Here is a 17,082-nt window from a genome sequence, read left to right on the forward strand (position 1 = left end):
AGATTAAGGGACCCAGATAGACCAAAATATATAATTGCCCTTTCTGTAAGGTCCACAAGGGAGCTGAAAGTAAGCAAAGTAATACTTCATTAGCTGGTGCTTTGGCTCCAAACTTTAATGCAGAGCTCTGAAGCCTAAAATAAGATATTGGAATTTCCTACTCCAATGAGATTAACAGGTACAGTCAGCTGAGCTGGAGACAATGATTCCTGAGAGGGTCTTATTGATACCCCAAGTTCTGTGCACTGAAAAACAGCCCGGTGAGGATCCTGGACTCTGATCAATCAATTCAGCATTTCTTTTCTTAGAGGGAATGAAGTTGGAGGGTGGGAGCAGGTACAATTAGGGTCTTTGAACTTCTTTCATGGAAATTTAACAATCTCTAGTTCTTGTTCTTTCTCTGTTAACCCAAAGGAGTTAATAGCTAAGCAGTATATGACTATCTACTATAGGGGAGAAAATCTGCAGGTAAGTTCTTTAGCCTTTTCATGGGGCCATTTCCCTGATCCGTATCATGGGTCTTATGAGCCTTTCTTGGACCAAAGAGATGTGAAATTCGGTTCCCCAAGATATTCAATGAATGCCTCTGATGTCAGCCTCAGAAACTTGTGAAACAGTTTTATTTAGGATGTTAACTTAAAGACCACACTATATATTTAGTGAAAAATTCACCACCTGTTCTGTTCTTCATCTTAGATTATGTATAGCATCATTGGTGAGCATAGCCTACCAAGGAGACCCATAAATGAACATTAGATGATAGCACGGTCCAAATAATACAGTGTCGGGGACATAAAATGCCCAAGTCTCCATATGAAAGCTCTCTTATTGTCAATTTTACACAGAGAAATTAAAGTGTCATAGAAAATTTGAAAGTCCCAAGAAAGAAATTCAATTTTAAATGAGAGGCCTAGACTGATGGGGTAATAGCCCTAGACCTGGCTGCTGCGTTGGGGAGGATAGTCATGCAGGATAGTCAGTTTACCATGTCAGCTGCTTCGAGGCCAGAGGAAGCACCAGAGAGTGCTGTATCCATGCATGCAATCTTATAAATGCACAGTGATCCAGCCCCCCAGCAAAAGTGGTCCAGTCGATTGTACTGGAATCTGACCCAACCTGATTCCGTGTTTGGAGAATGTGCAAGGAGGGAAGTGAATAAAAGAACAGGAATCCTGAGTGGTTTCCTTCACTCGAGGCCTCTATAGAAGACAAGAGGTAAACAGGTTTTTCAAAAACCCTCGGGCTCCCACAGAGGCCCTCATAAAGCATTTGTCTTGATCCATTGGACACTCAGGCCCTGATTTCCTTAGAATCAAAAGAAGGTGATGAACTCGGTAATCTCTCATTTTCATCATAGCCGTTTGTATCTCAGTCTTTATTGCACAGTTCCTTCTTATTCCCTGGCTACCTGGCCTGCAAGTGGCTATGCTATATGGAAAACTACTTGTCAGATTACACAATTCTCCCATGAAATATGTCCCCAAATTTGGTTCATTGTCTGAGATTTCCCAGGTAAGAGAACTTAGTGAGCTAGAATTTTTGCAGCTATCTTGGTTGCTGGATGTTTAGTTTGAAAAGCCTCTACCCAACTAAAGAAACTACTGTCACCAGAATAAAATGATATTTCCCAGTTACTGGCAAAGGTCCCCACTGTGGTCTGTCGTTCCTCCTCTATGGTGCAATAACCAATGCAGCTATTCCAGATTTCTGGGACAGTTTCAAGGCCCACGATAATGCCAGTGTCTACATTGTTCTCTCTCCAGGTGTTCTTATCAACTCCTAAAATCCTCAAGTTGCCATCAAAGTTCAAATTTCTATCAGTGTTCTACCCCATGTTTCATTTATTTAGTCTGCTTAAGCTAACCTTCCCAATGGATAAGGGGTAAGATTTTCCTGTGGTTCAAATACATGTAGCTCATGCCATCTGTCATGTCCCCTCTTCCTCAGCCTTATCATTTCTGTGTTCTCCAGCTGATTTCTGTCAGTATTTCTTTGTCTGAGGGCTTTATCACAGGCCTTGGAAGGCTTTTCTGCCCGTTCCGTGATAAGCTGGCAGAGCTAGAGGGTTAACACCTCTGAGAATAGCTCTCAACCAAAAAGTGATTGGATTTGGTGTATAAGTAGCCCAGCTCTCTCACCCCTTGAACAAGGTCACTCTGAGGTATGTGATCTGTGTGGTTCCCCAGAGTTTACCAGTGGGATTAAGCTCCAGTCACCTACAGTAGTAGCTGTTGATAACACACTCTTTGTTGACTGCTTTCCTTTCCCTGTATCACCTCCTCACGCCCCTGTGGGTGTTTACTGGGGTCAACTCCTAAATAAACTACTTGCATTAGAATCTTTGTCTGCTTGTAAGGAAACCCAAACTAAGACACTCTGTGTGCATAGATCTTAGCCCTTAGTTACTCCATAAAAAGATGTGGGGTGTTTCAGGAGAGTAATGACTGGATAGTGCGTCGTGCATCTTTTCTTAGAAGATCTATCCCTCTGTGGACAGTTGGTGGGTGATGTGACTGGATCAGGATACTCTGCACTGGTACAAAGTACTGGGTGCCAATTTCTCTCCATTAACAAACGAAACCTTCTAATATCATCAATAGCTATGGTATAAAATGTTCTCAAGTTTTTGGTAAGGCCAGAGCTGGTGCCCAGGTTATTGTCTTTCTCAGTGTTCTCCATGCTAGTTGGTGCCCCTTCCCTGTAGCAGTGGTTCATTTAGATAATTGGACCGAGTGTTAGCCTTTCTCACTGTATCGTGGTCTATAACCATTACAGAAACCTGCTTAAAGCAGGCCCTTTTCATCTGTTGGCCTAGTGAGCTGATTGTCCCTTTCCTGATACACTGCTTTTCCACTAGAGAAACTTTTCATCTAGGCCATTGAAGTCAGTTTCAAGCTATATCTTTTCATTGACTTTCAACTTTGCCTTCCATATTGCCCCCAAGATGTGATTGGTTAGTTTCTGATCTCTTCCTGTGATAATAGATATTAGAATATGTAGGACTACCAAATTATGTGGTTTATTTTTCAGGGTCTCTGTATATCTATGGGAGGTTGATTGTACTTCTTATCTTCAACTACCTCCCATCACGAATAGTTTTGAACTAATATATCTCCTTCAGTAGTAGAGACCAAAGCCTATTTGCTATATCTAGGACAGAAAAAAACTTTGCATAAGATCGTATCTTTGCTAGAATATTTGGTATGTGACCACCATCATCAATTGGGATTGACACCTTATTCATTTCTCTCCTGGAATCAACTGTAAGTCTCCAAATGCTATTTAGTTTTTGTGCTGGCCATATGAGAGCATTGCCAAAATATAATTTACCCATTTTCTACTAAGATTGCCATGATATTCCATCTGTTTCCCAGTGTGTGTTAGCTATATTATTTACAGTTGGGTAGATGCCTCCCTTACTTTTGTGAGAGCTGATTGCTATTGGGTCTGGGTATATCTTTGTGGGTATGTCCTTTTTTCATTTCAAATATGTCTATCCTGGTTTCTAAGATCTCGAGCTTTCTTCTTTTCCTAATTCTTTCCTAGTTTGCCTCCCATCACTCCTAAAACTCAAATTATCTCCCAAACAAGAGGTTTTTTTTTAACGATTCGCCCTGAGCTAACATCTGTTGCCAAACATTTTTTTTGTTCTTATCCCCAAAGCCCCCCAGTACCTAGTTGTATATTATAGGTGTAGGTCCTTCTAGTTCTGCTATATGGGACGCCACCTCAGCATGGCTTCATGAGCCGTCCTAGGTCTGTGCCCAGGATCCAAACTGGTGAAACCCTGGGCTGCCAAAGCAGAGCGTGCAAACTTAACCACTCGGCCATAGCGCCGGCCCCCAAACAAGAGTTTTCAGTTCATTTAAAATGTCCTCTAGTCGTTCTACCTGCAAACCAAGGACCTTCCACTATTTCCAGGCCAACTGGATTCTCAAAGCCAAGGCATTCGAGGTACAGGCATTATTTAATGCCTTTTTGACTTTTGGACCTCTTTTTTCTTTCATTAAATTTTCCTCTTCACCTCAGCCCAGAGGCTACTTTCCCCATGCAGTAAAGGCCTCAATTCCTTTTTATTAGTGAATTCTACCTCTCTGTAGTGATTGCATCCACACTCTAAAGTCTCTGAAATCCATAAGTATGATTAGACGCTTGGCCAATCAGATACCTGATCAGAGAAGCCATTGCAAGGAACGTATTATCTCCTGATCAGGCTTTGCAAATCACTAAGGGATATTTTTTGTTGTTCTATCCATTTATCTTCTTTCCACAAATTTGTCGATTAGGATTTATATAATGTTCAAATCAGAGTCAACTTGAGAACATATGGTGGAGAAGGGACTCAGAAAACTTTAGAGAAGTCACATGACACCCCAGAATTTTATCTCACCATCATTCTCTCTTTATCCCTGGTTGCAGGTTAAAACAAGATCAAGAGCACAGAATCTGAGCCGGCCATCTAGTTGGCCATATGGATATTTGGATCTAACAATCCAATAGGCCAAAAATGTCACACTGCTTATTTTAGGGAGACCTAGGTCATGTTGTAGACTTTGCTGCTCCCACAATTTGAAGTCACGGATAAGGCTACCCTAGCTCCTAAAATGAATATTTGCAGCAATAGCAACACCTGCCTGTTAGAACATGGGAGATTATATTCTGGGCCTACAGAAGCGGTGCTTCAAGTTTGAGGACTGGACCTCAATGTCTTTTGTGTGACTCTTCTCTCCAAATGTCAGTTCCCGGGGCATATATTTGCTCTGTCTGCTGAGCCCATGTCTGTGTTAGGGGCAGAGGTGAGATCCGGGTACTATTAAGGGATGGAATTATAGTTGTAATAGGCCAGGAAACTCAGGAATACTTAATCCTTCCTTGACCCTACCACCCTTGTGTGTTCCACAAGGGTTGCATGTGCATAAAAAAGTAGCAAAAGAAAGCAAAGTAACATTTTACTAACTGGAACGTTGGCACCAAACCCCAGTTCTGCCCTCTACTGAGCTAGGCTTGACCACAGGAGGTTTAGGGTAGAGGCAGGCGGGAACTCAGAACCAGAGGAGGATGAATGGCTTAGCATTTCCCTTAAGCCAAAATCAAATCTCAGAATTTACCATTCCAATGAGAAAAAAACTCAGAGCTACCAGCTCCAGAGGGAATGAATCCAGAAAGGGTTTCTACCCATATGGGATTGTTTATATTCCTAAGGCTCCACCCACTAGAAACTGGTTCAACAAGTGTTCAGGAATTTTACCCATCAGTTCAGCACTTCTCCACTACTTGTGTAGGAGGATAGGGAGAGGACCAGAGAGGAGATTTGAACCCCTTCCCCTGGAGGCCAATACGGACACTCTTTTTAGACTGCTTACTCAGCTTGTGTAGCCAAGTCAGTTCCTCCAGCCTATGTGGTTGATTACATGTTGTATATGGCTGGCACACTGACTAATACAAAAGGTTTCACAAGAGTTACCATTAGAGAATGCAACTTGGATAACCTCTCATGACAATCATTACCTATGTGGGATTTCTTATGATCTACCATATTTTGTGATTATTGATGAGACTGTGAGTGAACTTGAGTCTTTGAGAACAATGGTGTACTATGCAACAGTGTCACAGTATTTTGAGTCTTCTCTTCTGGGAGTTGGCAACTGTTGCTGGTCATAATAGTAAGGAGAAAAGGTTATACTTTCATATGCTATTATAAATGCACATCTACTGCTAAAATTTGAATATGGATGGACTATGCTTTTAAAAGACGCTTTTACTTTGTAGTTTTAAAAAAAGCAGTGTAAACTATGTGTGAATAATTTGCATGCTATAATTTTCCTCATGTGGAGATCTTCCACAATTCTAGGTAGGTGCTGGAGCATGGCAAGCTGCCCAAGCTGCCTAGCCTCATGGAACCGTAACTAGTGATTGTATGTCCCTGGATGCAGAGGTTTGGACTTAATATGCTGAAGGAAAACATTCTGAATTGTATTTAGAATTGTCAGCTTCAGGCTCTGAAGACATCTAAGCTTGGTTTGGCTTTATTTTAGTTGGGCTCTGTATAAGTATGTTTTTGCTACGTAACAAAACACTCTAAAATTTAGTGGCTTAAAACAACTATTTAACTCACAATTCTGTGGGTTGGGCACAGGTGAGTGGTTCTTTTGGTCTTGGCTGAGTTCACTCACATGTCTATGGTCGACTGCTGATCAGCTAGATGACTCTAGTTGTGGGGGTTGACTGATTGTTGGCTTGGGCAGTGGGGATAACTTGGCCACAGGTCTCTCATCATCCAGTGGGTTAACTTGGGCAGTTTGGCAGGGCTCCCAAAGAATGAGCAGAAACTTACAAGGCCTCTTGAGGCCCAGGCTTAGATTTCACAGAACTTCAACTAGATTCTGTTAGTCAAAGCAAAGCACAAGGCCAGCCCAGATTCAAGGGGTAGGGAAATTGACTCCACTTCTTGCTGGGAGATGCTGCAAAATTTCATTGCAGAAGGCCTGGGTACAAGATGTGGGTAGAGGGGAATCTACTCCAGGCTGTTTCTGTTGAGGTGTTAGTGTGATTTACAGTTAGTGTGTGAATAACAGTCCCCTATTAGTATCCCAAATTCTAACATTTGAGTTCCCATGTATGTAACCCAGTGGAAAATCTGGAGTCCATCACTTAGAGCCTTCCTTCCTGAAAGATATTTTGTACCTGCCTTCTTGACTCTCCCGTTTTGAATGAGTAGTCTTTTTGATCCAGCAGTTTGGATCCCCCGTCTATTTTGGCTACAAGAACATTTGGACTCCCTGTTTCTGAGTACAAGCATGTATATCACAATTATGCTAACATAGACTGCTAATTGCCTCCAAATATACATCTTTTACTTCTTGCTTAGTAATAAGACGATCTATTTTTCAGCTGTTCACATTGACTATTGGCTAAAAGACTAAATTACTCAGCTTCCTTCGTAACTAGGTATGGCCATGTACTAAGATTTGGCCAGTGAGATGTACAAACAAGTGACATTGCAACTTCTGGAAAGTGTCCTTAAAAGGAGAGGTTTTCTTCCTCCTTTCCTCTTTCCTGCTGGTTGGAATGTGAACTTGATGGCTGGAGTTTGAGTAAACATCTTGAATTATGTGGCTGCACATCAAGGATGGTGCTGCGGCTGGATAGAAGGAGCCTGGGTCCCTGATGATCATGGAACTGCCTTACCAACTCTGGAGTACCTCCACTTCTATATTCTTTATCTTGAGAGAAAATAGTTTTCCATCTGTTTAAAGCACCATCTTTAATTTTGTTGTGATTGATATATGCAGCTGTATCCTAACTAATACCCCAATATTGATGATTTTTTGTTGAGTAACTTTTTAATGAAACAAACTCTCTTAAGTCAACTAAAGTCCTTGATCAATTTTTTAAACTGTACAGATAACCCATTTCCATTTTTTCTGTTTGTAGTTTTATTCTACTGAAAATATTTTCATTGGGATTGATTAGTTTCATTTTAACTTTACAGTAAGGATTTGCTTCATCAATAAATTATTTTTCAATGTAAAATTTACTTCACATTGTAAATTTTTATTTGTCGACATTATTTTCATCAAGGTCTACTTCCCTGGGTCAAATTTTACAGATCTAAATTCTTCAAGAACATGTGATTTTTCTGTAAAATTATAGTCAATAACAAACTTTATCTTGTGCAGCTTCACCACTTATTTTTTTCTGTGGTGGTTATTTCCAGCAAGTCTGCATTTTCTCAGGTCAGTTTTCACAATTTCCAGTGTTGCAAATGACATGTAGTTTTTCAGTTTTTTGTTTCTAATAAATTTTACCATGTGCTGTTTTAGGCATTGACCATTTTATTTTGTATTGATTAGTTCTATCGGTTATCGTTACTATGACTTGGAAATTCATATTAATTTCTTGAGGAAATTGTGAGCAGCACCCCTCAGATGTTCCAGAGTTTTCTTATTCTTCAGGATAAATCTATGCTATTGCACGTCCCATACTTATGAATAGAATCTTTCCCTTTGTGATTTGTTCCTGGCAATTTCCTTTAGTGCAAATCCTCCCAAGTCAAAGTTGCAATCACCATTACTGTAAATGGGAAAAAATGTTATGCATCCCTGAGCCCCTAAATTGACACCCATTTGTTCAAACACTACCAGATTTCCATTAAAATGAACTCAAGTGGTTTAATAACTCACATTACTTATCATAATGCAAACTAACTAGAAAGTTTCTCCTAATATAATTTTGGCTATTTACCTGTTCTCCTTAAACTCATTGTAGTTATTGTACACTCAACGTATAAAACTCTATTATCCCCCTAAAATCATAAATATGATATAGAAAGTTTATTTCCTTCAACCTTTAATGCAAAACACACACACACAAACATAACAATAAAGACAATTAAAATAATGTATTTTATAGGCATGTCAATGCTCTGCAGCTAAAGCCCACCAAGAACACACCTGTAGTTGAACAAGTTGGGTTTATTACTTGTTGTAGGGAGAGGGAATGCACACCATGGGGCACCATAGGGTCCCTCAGTGGGAGGATAGTAGATAGAACCTGTTATAGGATTTGGGCTTTGGATAGGTGATTGAAGGAGGGTCTAAGGAAGTGAGGGTTCATTCTAGATTGGATGCTATCAGAAATCAGGGATGATTCTGTGACTAGGTATCTCAAATCTTATCTATAGGAAGGGCTGGCTAGAGACAGTTGATAAAGCTGTAATTGGGAAAGAAGTAGCAGTTACGCATTTCAGCTGCCAGGGCGTGGTGTTTGGTAGTTTGTTGGGGGCACAGTGACCTCGACCTTGTGCTTAAGACAAAATTACAAAGTGGCCTTGTTTTGTCTCACTCTCATATTTTCAGAGTAACCTTGTTTGAAGTTGATATTACGTGACATTGTTAATGTCCAATAGGAGAATAAGATGGCCTAGCTGTGAGCATCAGGCCAGCTTTCAGATTTCAGGGACTGCCTTTTCATTTTTTTCCCCTTAGGCACCATGCTACAGGTTATCATTGCTATAAACTGGTAAAGCAGGAGTACTCTGAGAAGAGGACCTAAGGCGCCATGTGCCAACTCTATAACTGGGAAGACTGGCACACAATGTCTTTCCTCTCACAGGCTCAGCTGCTTTCAAGGTGTCAAATCCCTATTTATACATTCAAAGAAATTTCTTTTAAGTTGAAATAGAGGTATTAAACTCCTAGTAAATTTGAATTCTTGTAACCCAAATGGTCCATACTCTGGGTGCAGGAGAGAGCAAAATGCGGAACAAAAATGTCCTTTGGGTCAAATGGCATGGTCAAAATAGGCAGTGAGAACAAAATGTCCTATGTCGTCTGGAAATGACCCAAGGTCGAACATGTTTACCAAGGTCTAGGGTTGGTCCTGCTACTCCTCTTTTGGCACTGGGCCAGAACTCAGACAAGCCCCGTCGAGGCTGGAGACCTCCACCTTTGCTACTCTAAGCTGTTTGCTTGAGAACAGGCTTTCATGCCACTTTTGCTGCCACCGAAGTTGGCAAAGTTTGTGATACCTTGATTGCCATTGCTGCCATTGTTAGTGCTGGACTGTACATTGTCACCCGTTATGACTGAATTGATGTGTATGGCAGAACACTTCTGCTCCCATCACTTCCCTGGCCCCTAAGTGAGTTCCCCACCCAGGCCACCACCGAGCAAAGGTAATCTAGCAAAAACTGGTCTGGGATTCAAACACTTTAGCTCTTTAGAAACATTAACTTTTCTTCAGGGCATCAGAAGGGCTGGGATGGGATTGGTTGCGGGGTTTGCCACCCCACAGAGCCAGTCCTTCTGTTCCTCTACAACTACATGAGTTGGGGCAAGGTGCCGCTGGTGCCATCTCTTTCTACTCTCATAGTGATTTGATCTCAGAAGCTTTGTTGCTCTTTCTGGGCCTTGGCCAGGGTCACCTCTGTCCATCCTGACAAATGTCATTAACTTTATCTATTCATTTAAAAAGTATTTACTATTTATTCATTTGTATGTTCATTATTCATTCATTCTTCCTTTAGTTGGATTTCAGGTTAAACTCCTGGGAGCCAGGAGTTGTGGCTCTGACCCTTTCTCTGACAGAATGCCCTTCCAGCTTTGCATCTCTAGGGACTGTCTTTCTCTATCTCCATTGGTCTGTGTGTATTTTTCTCTCTTTCCTTGTCTTTGTCTCTGTCATTGACTCTGTGTCTCTCTCGTTGACTCTGTGTCTCTCATTTTGTTAATCTCCCTCACCTGCTCTTACACTCAAACTAATTTAAGTAGTCCCCTCCTCAGGCATTCTGATAACTCACTTCCATTACCTAAATACGAAAAGGTGGGTATTGTAAGGACACCGGCCAGGGAATCCTGGCAGTTAAACTTTCCATCTCTCTCCAGGACTACATGACGTCTCTCTCAATGTGCCAGTCATTGTCGTTCTCTCTCAGTATCTCTGCTTTTCTCTCTATGTGTCTGTAGCCTCTATAGTGTATGGCCTCCTGAGGTTATTTCTTGCAACTCCGTACTGTGCAATGCATTCTGGTTTGGCTGTATCTTTGCCTTGCCATAATCCTTCATAGATCCTTCTCTTCCTCAGGGCATTTTTGGTAAGCTTCAGGTGTCATTTCTCACTGCTGCAGTCTTCAGATTTTTGAGTGGGAGAATCAACGGGTACAGATCATCTTCTGCATCCGGTCACATTGTAGGTAAGTGGTTTGACTGACAGCTGCACCTCGGTCAGGGGTACACTCTATGGCTAGAGGCCAAGGTCATGTGATATAAAACTTAGAAGCATGAGCAGCAGAGGTTGCAGGCAGGCAGTGGACTAACAGGCAGTAAATTGACATTTTCCTATCGTCTGTTTCTTGCCCCTTGATATGCTAACCTTTCTCCTATATGCAGTACCAAGTTGTCTCTGCCTAAAACAATCTACCTATTATGCCTCAACCACAAAAACCTGCTTCCCTAATTCCAGGAGGAAGACAATGCAGTTTTATCTAGAAGTAATGTGAAAAGATCACATTAAAAGCTGCTTGTCGGACTCAGTGTCTGTAACTTTTGGGTGGCATCTTCAACTTAATTCCTGGGCCTGCCTATGGTTGCTGGTTCAGAGTATATGTTGCATCCTGCAGCTGCATGAGGATGGTGAATTATATACTGGAACTGGTAGGCCACGTGTATTGCAGATAAGGGAGTTCCTTGGTCAGCAAATCTGACCAACTGGAGAATCTGCCTCTGGTGGGATTACCCCTGAGATGCTCTAAGGGCAGCAACAGTCCATTTCCAGGTAATTCTGGCACTCTGGGCAAAGCCAGCTTGAGGGGTTGGTTCTCAAACTTGAGCTTGGATCGGAATCACCTGGAGGGCTTATTAAAACACAGACTGCTGAGCTCCACCCCCAGAGTTTCTGCTTCAGTGGGAATTTGCACTGTGACAAGTTCCCAGGCGGTGTTGATGCTGCTGGTCCAGGAATTACACTCTACAAACTGCTGTTCTAGGTTGCTTGAATCAGGCCTTTGGTGGGGTTTTGTCGGTGGTTTCGATCCAGGAGAATTTCTCTAGGTCGTCTGTCAGTTGTGTTCCTGAGATCCCTTGATTTGTAAACCCAAAATGGAGGTCTCCCTGTGTTCTGTCACTCCTAGCACCTGGATTGCCACCTTTCCTCATGTGCTGATTGTGATGTCCATACTCACTTCTGTGGTTAACTGCTGCCACTTTTGTCCAACCCTAGCTTTCCCATTCTCATTTCCTGCCAGGAAACAACTAATTCCTACTTGCATCGGTCTTTTTGTGTTTCCTAACTCAGATTCCTAAGACTGGGAATCTGACTGGCTTGCCAGTTTATCTTTGTGTCAGGTCAGAAAGAGTTGCTGGTCGGCCTATGTATTTTCAGTGCTTGGATTGTGAGTCCGTACTGAGTCCTGCTGGCTGTGGCCAATGAAGGGCTGAGTAATTTAGTGTATAACATGACTGCCTGGGCAGCAGGGGCTACGGGTAGGGTAATTGGACAAAGCTTGGGCCTGGCAGGCAAGATGGACATTTTGAGTACAGTGTATTGACTAGCAGAATTGATTTTCAGATGGTACTCACTGTATTGGTTATTTTAAATACTATGCTAATATTTAATTTAATGCTACAATATAATATAAATTAAAATATGCTACAGGTAATTATTTAATAACCAGGTGTACTGGTTATTAAAATACTGAATGCCTGGTAATGATTGGTAAATAGTTCCTTCCCTGAGCTCCTCCAGTGCCTCCCCCACCCCAGCTGACCTTATCCGTTCCTGAAAACCCCGAGATCTTCTTGCCGCCCAGCAACTAAAGGGTTCATTTGTGGTCCAGCAGAGGGCCTAGGCTTCTGCTCCAGGGCTAGGGGTGGCTTCCACTTTGATTGGCTGATGTCTGTGCCATACTGGTTGTTAAATATTTTGAATACCACTCCTGTGACTTGCATAGAAAAAAGATCCAAAACCCATATTAAAAAAGGCATATATATATATATTATTTTCTATGTGTACTTGCATCAGTGTAGTTGGAAATAATGTATTTCATGGTTTGGTCGATTTCTTCTAAAGGAATTTGAACATGTCTTTCTGTAAATTTTGCATTTTTGAAAGCCACCATTTATTTTTGTAAAAAAAGAAGAAATCGTGTATTTAAAAAGGCATTTTTTTTGTTATAGTCTTTCCTTAGGTTTACTCTTTTATTTCCAAAAAAAAATTTGGGGTCAAAAATCAGAATGAGTTGATTGCCTGTAGGTTAGTATTATATTCCAGTAAAACTGATCTAAGGAAGAAAAAAATCTCCTTTCCTCTACAAAGAATTGGTTTCATAGCAGAAACAAATTTATTAGAAGCTCCTACAGGGCTGTAATGGAAAACAACCTCAAAGCAAACCAAACATTGTTGAATGTTGTCATTCCCAGTGGGGATTTGGCATGATGTATAGTGCCTGGCCAGAGTGCTGTGCAATGACTGACCCAAGGATTGAATGAATAACAGGATCCAAAAATAATATATGTTCTTAGAACATACATGTGAGATCTTAAGCTAGAATTCTTCAACTGATAGTAAAATGTGCAGGATGCAAAGTATTGCCCTGAACTTTCACAGAACAAAATTACATTTGGTATATTCTTCAGCAGTTGAAGAGTATTTGCTGAAAGGAACTGCGTGATGTAGTTCAAATTTAAAGAATATAGACTTTAAAAAATGCAAGGGGAACCAAGAGCATTGTTTAAGAATTGTCTCCTTTTGCTAACGCTTTCAATGTATAAAGTAATAAAAGTGTCCCACTCAGATTTATTAGGATATGAAGTGTGACTCTAAAGCAACGTGACTATTTGTTGTGTGTGACTTGTGGAATGAGGGTCATTACTTTAGAGTCATAAACAATGGTTATTCCTCTTTGGGGAAGGGAAGCAGTCTAGTGAATAGACATTGGAATAGACATCAGGAAACTTAGACCCCGCTTCCCACACTCCTGCTGGGCTTTAGAGACCAAGGAGAGGCCTCATGGTATGGGGGAAAGAGCACCGGTTTGGGGAATCAATCTCATCCAGGGTCTACTCCTAGCTTCTCCACTTGCTAGCTATGTGAACTTGACACATTATCTAACCTCTGTGAGCATTCATTTGCCCATCTGTAATGTGGGGATGATGTACTCAGGGCAAACCTTCAGCTGATACTTACCAGCGTGGGTGGGGCAGTTGTTTACAGCTGCACTCTGTTCTGATTGGGATTGGGTCAGTGTCCACTCTGAATGGTGGGTGCCCATGCTGTACTGGTTGTTAAATATTTTGATTGTCGCTCCTGATAAGATTTAATGGGTAGGGTTATTGGGAACATAAAATGCGATAATATATGTGAAGTGCTTTACATACAGTTGCTACGCATGAAATATTAGTTTTATTTTCTTCCTTTTTTTTCTGTACGACTTTTAAAAAATATTTTTCAACCTAAATAAGGGGAGAAAAAAATGCCTGACACTTGTTTTCACTGTGATGTTAAGAGATTAAGGGAACTGTTTATATCTTATATTTATTCAGGATCCATTAAACAAACATGAGGTTCCTACTCTAGGCCAGGTCCTTGATGAATTCACAGTCTAGGAGGAGCAATAGACAAGCAAACTCTGATTTCAATCCAAACAATTGTAAGAGTCCATGTGAACTTATAAGATGTCTTTGTGCAAATATAAAAGAGACTTCCTCTAGGCAGGTACAGCCTGGCTTGGCAGCTGAGCTTAGGATAGATTTCGGCTCCCACTTACTCCCTCAGCTGGGTGCCTCTGTGCAGTGCACAACCTGCACAATTACACATAATGGCCCTGAGAACTGTTATAACAGAGGTATACACCAAGTGCTACAGGCCTGTACAGGCATACCTCGGGATATTGTAGGTTTAGTTCGAGACCACCACAATAAAGCGAATATCACAATAAAGCGAGTCACACGAATTTTTCAGTTTCCCAGTGCATATAAAAGTTATGTTTAGCATCTTGTCTTAAAAAATGTACATACCTTAATTTAGAAATGTTTTATTCCTAAAAATTGCTAGCCATCATCTGAGTCTTTAGCAAGTCATAATCTTTTTCCTGATGGAGAGTCTTGCCCTCCACCCAATAACTGCAAAGCGCAATAAAGCAAAGTGCAATGAAACAAGGTGTGCCTGTAATGGTAGGAGGGACTGAGTTTTCCCAGGTGAATGACGTTTGTCCAAATTATAGACGAGGGAGAAAGCATTACGGCGTGTGCAAAGACACAGAGATATGAAAGAGCTGGAAGATTAGAGGAATAGTGGATGTTCCTACCAGATAATCTATTTGGATTCCTTGTTTTGAGAAAAGGGACGTCAATATGAGTTATATTTACAACCTAAGTAGACACTTTGCCGTCATTACAATTAAATCTTAAAACTACTTTATGTGTAAGTTGATGTTTCTTCATTGTTTTTGGATTAGATAGCATGCTTTATGTTTTAAAATTTTCATTTGTATTAAAAAAATTGCTTTTGGTTGGTGAGAACACACTATCCTCTAAGGTTAATGATTTGGGGTCATCTAATGCTTTTCCAATAGGGCTTGAGTCTAGACAAAGAGCAGTGGTCAAAGGAGGCTAGAAGATGCAGTGAGAGATTATTTTTACAAAAGAATGTGGGGTCTTTTATCACTGAATTATGGATCTGTGTTTGCTTCATAAAATATTAAATCATAGACTTTTAGAGCTTGGAGATCTTTGGAGATCTTCGACTCTAATCCTCTCATTTCAAAATGACTTTATTGTTCTTCTAAAAATGATACATGCTCATTATAAAAAATTCAAGCAATTCAAAGTAAAACGTTGAAAGCTAAAACCACCCCAATTCTCACCACCCTGATGGAACCACCATTAACATGACGTTAACAGCATTCTAGATATCTCATTGCACACATAGAGACAGATAGGTAATAAGCATACAGAACCAATTTATGATAAAATTTGAGTCATATTATACATAGTTTTAATTACATTATTCAATTTACTTGTACTAGAATTTAATGGGATAAAGAGAAAATGAGGTCAAACTGAAGAAACTATACACTTTGGAAAAATATTCAACATAAGGCATATCAGTTTCTAATAGATCTCTCTAAGGGTAAGGATAAAAATTGATGGAAAAAACATCAATAGGTTGGTGTTGTTGTGTTTTTTCTTTCTTGTTTCACTTTTAATAATATTGATTGACTCCCTGCTGTGAAAGATGAGGAAATCACACTTATGTTTTTTCCTCTCCTTTTCCAATTTTTGTTTCATATAATAATATATCACATTGTCAATGTTGATAACATTGACTCCATGTTCTAAGAATCAGTTAGAAATTGTGTTTGACTGCCAGTGAATAGAGACCTGACTGTAGTGACAAACACATAAGGATTTAGTTTCTCACCTAAAAAAAGACTGGAGGTGGGAGTCAGGACATGGTCGGGGCTCCATGAACTTATTAGGAACCCAGCTTCCCCTGTCTTCCTGCTTTGCCATGTTTAGTGTGTGACTTTAATTTTCAAGGTCATAAGGTGGCTGCTGGAGTTCTTGTCATCATGTCTATATTCCAGGCAAGAAGCAGGTAGAAGGTGGGGGGGGGGTGGGGAGAAGGTAAAAAAGATACTTCCGGAAGCCCGAACTGGCACATATATATTTCACTGCCTGCTCCCCTCACCTCGCCACATCTGTAGGGGAGGCTGAGGAATGTAGTTTTTCCATTCACCACATTGCTTAAGATGGGAAGTACCTATAACCTCAATTTCCATAGTTGGTTGCTTTTAGTTTTATGTTTACAGGGATTTAATGCTTGGAACACCAGTCTGTTTTGCCAAAGAATCTCCATTTATAAGATGTTTATTTTGTTTATCTCTTGCCTGGATGTATTTCATCCTTAAGTAGTTCTTTCCAGAAGAGTCTGTGGGCATGTATTGCCTAAGTTATTGTTTGCTTAGTTGCATTCCTAATTCCCAGACATCGCCTGCCTTTATCATCTATTTGGTTGGTCCAGTTTCTTAAGCATGGTATCAGAGGAGTCTCTTGATTCCTGTTGTTTTCTATGGATACCTCACTCCTGGAGCTTTCCATCACTTTGCTCCGATCTGGCCTGATTGCCCCCCAGTTCTAATGAACAGCAATCACGCTAGGAGTTCTCTTCACTGCAGTCCTTGGGGGGAGCCACTGGTTCTTGGATCTCAATGTCTTTTTTTGTTTGTTAACTTTTTCTTGCTGGAATAGATCCTCAAGTGACTTCCTAAGAAATAATGTGTGAGAGAGAAACCTTTTGAGTTTTAAGTGTCTGAAAGTGTTTTGATTCTAGTCTCACACTTGATTGATAAGTTTGTAGATGCAGAATTCTCATTTGAAAGTACTTTTCTTTCAGAATTTGAAGGCGTAGCTCAATTGCCTTCTGGCATCATTGTTGCTGGTGAAAAATGTGATGCCAGTCTGATTCTTGTACCTTTGTAGACGATCAGTTTTGTTGTCTTTGGAAGCTTTTAGAACCTTCTTTTGATTTTTTGTTACACTAATGTGGCTTCTTGTGGAATGTGTTTGATTCATTGCACTGGAC

Source organism: Equus quagga, chromosome 10, assembly GCF_021613505.1.
Source record: "Equus quagga isolate Etosha38 chromosome 10, UCLA_HA_Equagga_1.0, whole genome shotgun sequence".
NCBI classification, from domain to species: Eukaryota; Metazoa; Chordata; class Mammalia; order Perissodactyla; family Equidae; genus Equus; species Equus quagga.